Here is a 9,956-nt window from a genome sequence, read left to right as displayed (position 1 = left end):
AATTTCAAATACCAAAAAGTACACAGACCTCTCTCCATAATCAATTTTGCCCAAATCATTTTGCTCAGAATTCACTTTTGTGCTAATCGTTTTGCTCCATTTTCAATTTTGCACAAATTATTTTGCTCCAAATTCAATTTTGCTCAAATCATTTTGCTCTGAATTAAATTCCCAAATTCAATTTAGCCCAAATTGTTTTACTCCGAGCGTAATGTTGCACAAGTTGTTTAATTTTAAATTCATTTTTATGCCAAATGATTTGCTCCAAACAGATTCCGTTTTACTCTGAGCTCACTTCGCTCGATTTAGCTCTTTCCAAAATCAATTCTGTGTGAATCTTTTTGTTTCAAATACAGGCAAGCAAAGACTGTTTTTCGTACCCGTAGTCATCACTTTCAAGACACAGAGAAAGCATCAGATAGTAAACCGACCGTTTTTGGGTGGAGTATTCTTTAAATAAAAGATCTGGTGTTCCGGCTTATTTTACGACCCTGGTCACAATTCATTGTACATGCAGGCATTTTCTTTAGAAAGTAAATATTATCCATGAAGTTATTAAAAAAAAAACTCAAATATTAATATTTTTTGAAGTTATCAAGCACATTCCAGGAATTCTGTTGACAAGGCATGGCGCTCCTTAAATATGCACTGATATTGGAGCCTTGATAATCTGCATCTGCAGCGGAGGTCTGATGGAATGCGGCACAGAACTGACGGAGCACTTGAGCTATGAAGGCTGCACCCCTGAGCCACAGGATTTCAAGAATCCAGACGGTACAACGTGACCATCAACAGCAAAGTGAGGCAGCTGATGAAACTGTACACCTGTTCAAAACACCATCATGAAGTCCTACTGCCTGCTCTTTGGAGGAATTCTTTGAGAATCAAGTTGGACATTCTACTGTGAAGGTGCGCCATATTCATGTGAATTTAAATGAACTTCAGAGAGGTCCTCGCTGCAAGTGAAGGAATTCCTCCAGAGTCTTCTGTTTCCATCCACAGGCCACAAGGATCTCATTATGTTGATGGGTGGTGATGAATCGGCCCGGTGTGGGCATCTGCTCTTCATCACACTGGCACCCCTGTCCAAGGCTGGCACCTGCCTTGAGCCCAGAGCAGACTCCAGCTTTCCAAATCCGTTTAATGGAACAAGCTGTTTCACAAAAGGAATGGGTGGTTCACTGTTCTGCGAATTTGTTCAGAGTTCAAGAACAAATGCATCCAAGTATGAATTTCACCTCAAGTTGTCTGAACCTTACATCAAGCCTGCATTGGATTATTTTACATGCTGTAGATGGTTCCATGCAGCCCTAGAACAAGAAAGCTGGAAGATACTTGGAAGGATGGATGGATGCATGGACTTATGCTAAACTTCCAGAAATGTTTCTAGGACTCCATGTCTTGAATTTGCCCCCATGCAGTTAGAATTAATTAGATTAAATACTCAACTTATTATTTCCCAAATAGGATTTGGCCTTCTGTAACACTAGAAAAGTTAAACTGAGTTTAGGATGCCAAACTTCCAGAAATGTTACTAGGTCTTTGATTCTTGAATCCGCCCTCAAACAACTAGAATTAAGTATCAGGTGTTAAATATTTCATTTGGCTTTCTGCAACACAGAACAGAAAGGGAAAACTGAGTTTGGGAGATGGATGAATGGATGGACATTTTCTGCCCATAAAACCAATTATTTTCTAACCTGTTTATTCCAGTCTTATTTCATGGGGTGCCTCTCCCAATATTATCTGGTACTAATCAGAAGATAACCTTCTGCTGAAAGTCAGGCCATTACTACTTACATGTACTGTCACTCAGTGGGATGAATGTGCAATCTCAGTGCCCAGGCCAGCACCCAAAGCAATGCATCTGCACCCTCATACACCCATAAGTAATTTAGACATGAAGGGCACAATACAAATGACAGGGAAATGGACAGCTGTGAAGGGCGCCATAGATAGATAGATAGATGGGAAAGGCACTATATAATAAATACACGTAGATTGGAAAGGCACTATAAGATAGATAGATAGATACAAAAGGCACTATAAGATAGATAGATAGATACAAAAGGCACTATATGATAGATAGATAGATAGATAGATAGATAGATAGATAGATAGATAGATAGATAGATAGATAGATAGATAGATAGATAGATAGATAGATAGATAGATAGATAGATATGAAAGGCACTATATACTAGATAGATAGATAGATACAAAAGGCACTATATGATAGATACTTATTTTTAGTGTAGTTGGCAGGATTATATAGATAGATGGATGTGAAAGGCTCAATATGATGGATGGATATTAAAACACTGTATAACATGGATATCATTAAAGGTGTTATATTGAATAGACAGATACGAAAGACATATTGATAGATAGGTTGAGAGGTAGATATGAAAGGAAATGTACTATATGATAGATATATAGGAAAGGCATTGTATAACATTAGTATAGCACTATATAACATATATGCTATGAAAGGCACTATATTGGATAGGTAAATATGAATTGCAATATTTGATTATGTAGATATGAAAGGAAAGACACTATATAATACATCATTTCTTTTTTATTTTTAAAGAAACTTTATTTACAGTTACATAACAGACAAGCTGGGCTTGCATACCTGAAAACATTTACAGGTTTTTTTTTTCAGAAAGGTGTTACCATTTGAAATACAAATGTTCATCTTCAACAGGATATACAGTCATATGAAAAAGTTTGAGAATCCCTCTTAATTCTTTGGATTTTTGTTTATCATTGGCTGAGCTTTTAAAGTAGCAACTTTCTTTTAATATATGACATGCCTTATGGAAACAGTAGTATTTCAGCAGTGACGTTAAGTTTATTGGATTAACAGAAAATATGCAATATGCATCATAACAAAATTAGACAGGTACATACATTTGGGCACCTCAACAGAGATATGACATCAATACTTAGTTGAGTCTCCTTTTGTAAATCTAACAGCCTCTAGATGCTGTCCTCCTATAGCCTCTGATGAGTGTCTGGATTCTGGATGGAGGTATTGTTGACCATTCTTCATACAAAATCTCTCCAGTTCAGTTCAATTTGATGGCTGCCAAGCATGGACAGTCTGCTTCAGATCATCCCGTAGATTTTCGATGATATTCCATTCAGGGGACTGTGACGGCCTTTCCAGAACATTGTACTTCTCCCTCTGCATGAATGCCTTTGTAGATTTCGAACTGTATTTTGGGTCATTGTCTTGTTGAAATATCCAACCCCTGCGTAACTTCAACTTTGTGACTGATGGTTGAACATTATCCTGAAGAATTTGTTAATATCGGGTTGAGTTCATCTGACCCTCGACTTTAACAAGGGCCCCAATCCCTGAACTAGCCACACAGCCCCACAGCACGATGGAACCTCCACCAAATTTGACAGTAGGTAGCAGGTGTTTTTCTTGGAATGCGGTGTTCTTCTTCCGCCATGCACAGCGCTTTTTGTTCTGACCAAATAACTCCATTTTTGTCTCATCAGTCCAAAGCACTTTGTTCCAAAATGAATCTGGCTTGTCTAAATGAGCATTGGCATACAACAAGCGACTCTGTTTGTGGTGTGAGTGCAGAAAGGGCTTCTTTCTCATCACCCTGCCATACAGATGTTCTTTGTGCAAATTGTGCTGAATTGTAGAACGATGTACATATACACCATTTGCAGCAAGATGTTCTTGCAGGTCTTTGGAGGTGATCTGTGGGTTGTCTGTCACCATTCTCACAATCCTGCTCATATGCCACTCCTGTATTTTTCTTGGCCTGCCAGACCTGCTGGGTTTAACAGCAACTGTGCCTGTGGCCTTCCATTTCCTGATTCCATTCCTTACAGTTGAAACTGACAGTTTAAACCTCTGAGATGGCTTTTTGTAGCCTTCCCCTAAACCAGGAGACTCAACAATCTTTGTTTTCAGATCTTTTGAGAGTTGCTTTGAGGATCCCATGCTGTCACTCTTCAGAGGAGAGTCAAAGGGAAGGAAGCACAACTTGTAATTGACCACCTTAAATACCTTTAGATAGATAGATAGATAGATAGATAGATAGATAGATAGATAGATAGATAGATAGATAGATAGATAGATAGATAGATAGATAGATAGATAGATAGATAGATAGATAGATAGATAGATAGATAGATAGATACTTTATTAATCTTTATATCTCATGATTGGACACTTCTGTCTATGAAGGCTTAACGAGCTCATCCAACCAATCAGGTGTTACAAGTAATCAGCATTGAGCAGTGACGGGCATTCAAATCAGCACAATGACAAGGGGACCCACATTTGTGCACAGCCAGTTTTTCACATTTGATTTAATTTCATACAACTAAATACTGTGTCACTAAAAATCTTTGTTCAGAAAACACTGCAGTACTCAGATGTTCCTAGGAAATGAAAGACATACCACTGTTATCTTTTTTGTTGAAAGTCGAGTACATTATTATGCAGGCTGAGAGGGGGTCCCAAACATTTTCATATGACTGTAAAACATTAATTCCCCAGACAGGTATATATGAAAGGTGCAATATTAAGTAGATACATCAACAGATAGCAAAGTCACTATATAACATAGATGCAGTGAAAGTCATTATATTAGCTACATATTAAGGACACCATTAGATGGATCGAAAAGGCGCTATATAATGGACAGATATATCTAAATGGCACTGTTTAATAGACAGATCTAAATGATGTCATAAGATAGGTAGACTGAAAGGCAGATATAAAAGGAAATGCAACCTCTAATAGATTGATAGATCTGAAGGGAAATGCACTATAAAGTAGACAGCTGTACATGCACATCAATATATGATAGAAAGAGATAGAGAAAAGGCACTATATAACTGATTAAAACAGACACTAAATAACAGATACCATAAAAAACATATTGGAGTCGATCGATATGATTGCACTATCAAATAGATTGACATGAAAGGAAAAGCACTTTATACAATAACAGGTGAATAAATAGGAAAGATGCTATATGGCATAGTTATGCGCTGCAATGTATGATAGATAGAGTGAAACACAATACGTATATAATAGATAGGAAAGGTAATAAATAACAAAACCATAAAAGGCTTTAAATTGAAAACAGATATGAAAGTCACCATTAAATAGATAGATATGAAAGGAAAGGTGCTATATACCACAACTCTATGTGAACAGCAGTGTATGCCAGATAGATAAATATGAAAGGCACTAAATAAGAGATACCATTAAAGTTATTATATTGGATAGATAGATATGAATGGTACTGATAGATAGGAAAGATAAGGCACTATATAACACATAGTTATATATGCACAGCAGTGTGTGCCAGATGTAGACAGGAATGGCACTAAATAACAGATACTATTAAAGAAATTCTATTGAATGGAAAGATTTGAAGGGCACCATTAGATAGATAGATACGACAAGAAAGGCACTATATACTGTAACAGACAGCTTGTGCACAGCAGTGTATGCTATACACTGTAGATCAATGTGACTGTGCTATATAGAATTCAGCCTTGTAAATTAGATTGTATGTTTTAATCTCCACACGGCTCTGACGACTAAGTGGATTTTGGATTACAGATGGAGGGGCTTTGCTACTAAATCACATTGTGATGGTGTTGTGCGTTTCATTTTCAGAGTTTTGACGTGTTTCTGTCAGCCTACTCCAGACTCAATGCCGATTAACAGACTTGAAACTGCGTGTCCTCGTCAGCATGCAGTCCCCTCCGTTGCTCCTTTGCATCCTCAGCTTTCTGGTCCACCTGCCGTCCTTCCCGCTTTGACTCTCTCTGTCTGTTTGTCTGTCACAAAGTGGCTGCCTCTTTTGCTGTCAGTTGTGAATGCCCTTGGCATTGGAGTAAATCTGAACATGATGTAGGATTAGTAAATGGCTTGTGTGAGCACTTCATTTGAAGTCACTCACAGCCCTTCAAGGTCTAATTGGAATTTTTTTTTTCTTGGCCAATTGACGTTTGCTGTTATGACTCCCAGCTTCACATTAGTCGTGCAGTCGCTGCTTGTTAACCTGGAAGAGATGTTTTAATAAGGCGTGGGGCAATCTGCAGTCTGACAAACACTTGCCGATGTCTGCCTGTCGCAAGTCCCTTGGCCTGCTGAGGTGACGCGCCTGGTAGATGTGGCTCACTGATGTGAAGCTCCCATTTTACAGATTATTGATATTCACTCTAAAAATTCATTGGACCCCATGGACTCTTCCCCACCCACAATACATAAACACTGACTAGCATCCCGTCCCGAATGGCTTACTATTTGCAATTCTCTTGTTTCTTGATCATTCCAAAGGTTTCACTAATGGGTGATGATATTGCCCTCCAGTATGGGGGAGAGGGAGCGCTCCTCAATGCCGCCTCGTAATGAGTCCCAGGACTGCAACCGGTTGCTTGATTTGGTTAAATTTCATGCGAACAGATTTGGCAGATAAAATCACCTGATTTTGATGATCCCCACAGGGCGATTCTCTGAAGCAAATGATAAAGAAAATCCATCCATTGTACAACCTGCTGAATCAGAACACACGGTCACGGGGGTCTGCTGGAGCCAATCCCAGCCAACACAGGGCACAAGGCAGGAACCAATCCCGGGCAGGGTGCCAACCCACCGCAGGACACACACAAACACACCCACACACCAAGCACACACTAGGGCCAATTTAGAATCGCCAATCCACCTAACCTGCATGTCTTTGGACTGTGGGAGGAAACCGGAGCGCCCGGAGGAAACCCACACAGACACGGGGAGAACATGCAAACTCCACGCAGAGAGGACCTGGGAAGCAAAGATAAAGAAAATATCAAGTAAAAAAAAAACTTGAAACTGAGTGACTGGCAAAAAACACCTGCATGGGGAAGTTAGATAGTCGTCCCGTTATATTTATTATCAAATCATTCTTTCCTGTAAAATCATCAGCTGCGACCACTGAGGTGAGTGCTCCACACCACCATGAGCTGGTCGCACTTCCTCATCATCAGCAAATGCACCTGGCACCATACATTAGGGCGGAGTAGCGGCTTTGATGCTGGGGATCTGTGCCGGCAATCAGAAAGGTTGCCAGTTCGAATCCCGTAAAATGCCAGAAGTAACTCTGCTCCGTCGGGCCCCAGAACAAGACCCTTAACTTGCAATTTCTCCGTCTTGGGTATGCAAGCAGGTCTTACAGGGAAAAATTGGGGGTTGGTGACAGGATTGGCATTGTTCCATTGTGGTGCTGAGATGTCAACCGCTGCACCCGGGCCCAATTTCAGGTGGTTCATTGTATGGTGGGTGCAGCAACGCCCTATGCCCCCAGCCTCTCTCCCATAGTTCCTGGCGGTTCGTTGAATGCACTTGGGAGTTAAGTGTTTTCTTGTGTTTCTGTGCTTTGTGATTTTCTGGATTTTGAACCCTTGCCTCTGGATTTCGTATTGGGACTGTGTTTATTAATATTTTTTGAACCTCTTTTCTGTTTTGATTCTGTTTTGGGACTTGTTTCCTTTTATGTAAAAAAAACAATGTTAAGTTTACGGTAAAAAAGTGGCAGCTGTTGTTGCCAGAATTTTACCATAAAAAACAAGGTGACCATATTTGTAGGTCTACGGTATAACTTTATAGTCCATAACTGTTTTTTCTGTTATAACACATTACAATAGAAGTGAATGTTTAACCATAACCTGAAATCCATGCGCTGTAATAAATATGCCAATCATTAAACCATCAGAAAATGTTGTCAGGGTGAAATACCAGTACACAATCTGCATCAGTCAAATAACGACAAGCAATAGCACACACTTTGTATCGTGTAATTGTACACATTGAAAAGAATTCAGCGTTTAAGGAACTTGTGGCACGTTGCCTAGTGAAGTAAAGTTTGCTTTTGTGGTGTTTGGTGTCCCATGGGTGTGCCAGCTTATCGAACACAACCCACCGTAAATCAGCTTCCATAACCTCAAAAAAGCTTAAACACGCAGGGAAAAATAAGTCGGCTACCATTGTTTAAGTTTTTTTTCTCCCTACTGTGCAAAAGTATTCAGATCTCCAGGAACAATATGGTAAACAGGGGGCGTGTCCTTATGCAAATATCGTTACAGAACCAGTGCTTTACCTTCGTTATTTAACACTTTTATACTGGGAAAATTAACCGGCATTTTTTCAGTGCAACCACAATGTATCCATAAACGGTATCTGGCGTATTTTGAAGGTGGAAAAATATCAATTTTACGGAAGTTGGCTGTAAAAAATAATGAAACGTATTGTTTAAGATATACAGGTTATTTTCAGTAGAACACAGGGTAACTTTCCTTTTTTTCCGAAAGGGCATTTTATTTTTACCGTTATATTCACGGACCATTTTTACAGTGTACCTTGCCTCTTCAGGCATTTCTTTCTACTCCTGTCGGAAAAATACGCCTTGACACACAAAAACATTTTGGGGCAGCCACTTGTATACTTGGAAAAAAGGCTGCAAAATAGTAAATTGGATGCAAAGCTGTGTACAGATTTGAGTCCAAAACAGAACTGATTAACAGAAGGAAGATGGCGGGTTTTTATGGTCGGTCAGGGCAAGTGATGTCATCGGGCCTGGAGCCGGAAGTGACATCATCAAGTCCCGAATTAGAAATGGCGTCATCGGATCCAGAATTTTCCCATGTTTGGTCTGCAGGGATAAAAGAGAAAGGAAGATTGCACTCTGCCACCCCCTGGCCTGGCATGGAATTATCTTCTTTTGAGCACTTTAGCTACCTCCCATGCGCTCGTGTGTGACGTGACTTACAAAACCTTTTGACAATAAACCTTTTTATTTTTTATAAAGACTAAGGGGCTTTGCCTCTTTTTGCTTTTATCTTTTCATCAATATCGCATTGAATTTTGATTCCATGTTTGGAATTGCATCGTGACAATGCAACGTATAACTGCCAGTGAGTGAATATCATTTCTTTCTCTCTACAAGAAATGTGTCTGACAATAGCTTTCACACAAATGAGAAATGATTTCTCTCACGGGATTTCACTTTCACCAAACAACAAATCTTTTCATTCTCGTGGATACGCCTCTTCATTGGGAAGAAACACTACTTTTCCCTGATGGCAACACAAATTAGACATTCTACAAGTTTCCGACGTAAAGTTTTAGTCCGAACAATATATTCAATCTCTTTTCGCTGTTCCGTTATTTCACCGAGTAATAATTTCCGTTTGTTTGCGTTAATGTGACCTTTACTATCCTTTATTTGAGACTTTTGAATTTTCGTACTTCCGTTATCTCTAACCTGCTCTGGATGTGTTCTGCGCCAACGTTTTTGAATTCTTCACAATGTTCTACTTTGCCATCTACTCTTTGTCTTTTATTTCCAGCCCCGGGCCTGGTGAAATCTCTTGGCAGAAAGACTCTTCTCATGGGACGTGAAAGTGTCTCTCTGAGAAAATCACGTCTTGTCTCCTTCCAACCTTCCAAGATTTTTTTTCATAATAGAGAGAGATTTGTCTCAGCCCTTTGGGTATCTACTTGGAGTGTTTGGCGGTGTTTTCTCCCCTCTAGTGGGCAACTTTGAAAGTGGTTTGACACCTGTGCTGTCGAAACTCAAGCATTTCATGACACTCTGCTGTTCGAGGAGCCTTCCTCGCCTCCCGTCCAGTTTTTGACTACCACCAATGGTAGATGGGCACCTTGTTACCCACTAGGAAAATGCCATTTGCATTTTTTGGGAATACTTCCTGTGTTTTGTGGGCAATGCTCAGCGTTCCTCCATATCCTTATAGGTCTCAACCTTCCTTGCTTGGCAACTCCTCTCTCGATTGTGTTCCCATAATGCCTGCATCTCAGACTTGGTCATTTTGAGCAGCCATACTTGTCTCCTGTCTAGTTTTTGATCTTCCCTCAATGGCTACTTTATGTATAACTAACTAGAATAAATTAAAAAATATCGCACACT

Source organism: Erpetoichthys calabaricus, chromosome 7 (genome assembly GCF_900747795.2).
Source record: "Erpetoichthys calabaricus chromosome 7, fErpCal1.3, whole genome shotgun sequence".
Lineage (NCBI taxonomy): Eukaryota > Metazoa > Chordata > Cladistia > Polypteriformes > Polypteridae > Erpetoichthys > Erpetoichthys calabaricus.
Note: the sequence above shows the minus strand (reverse complement) of the source record.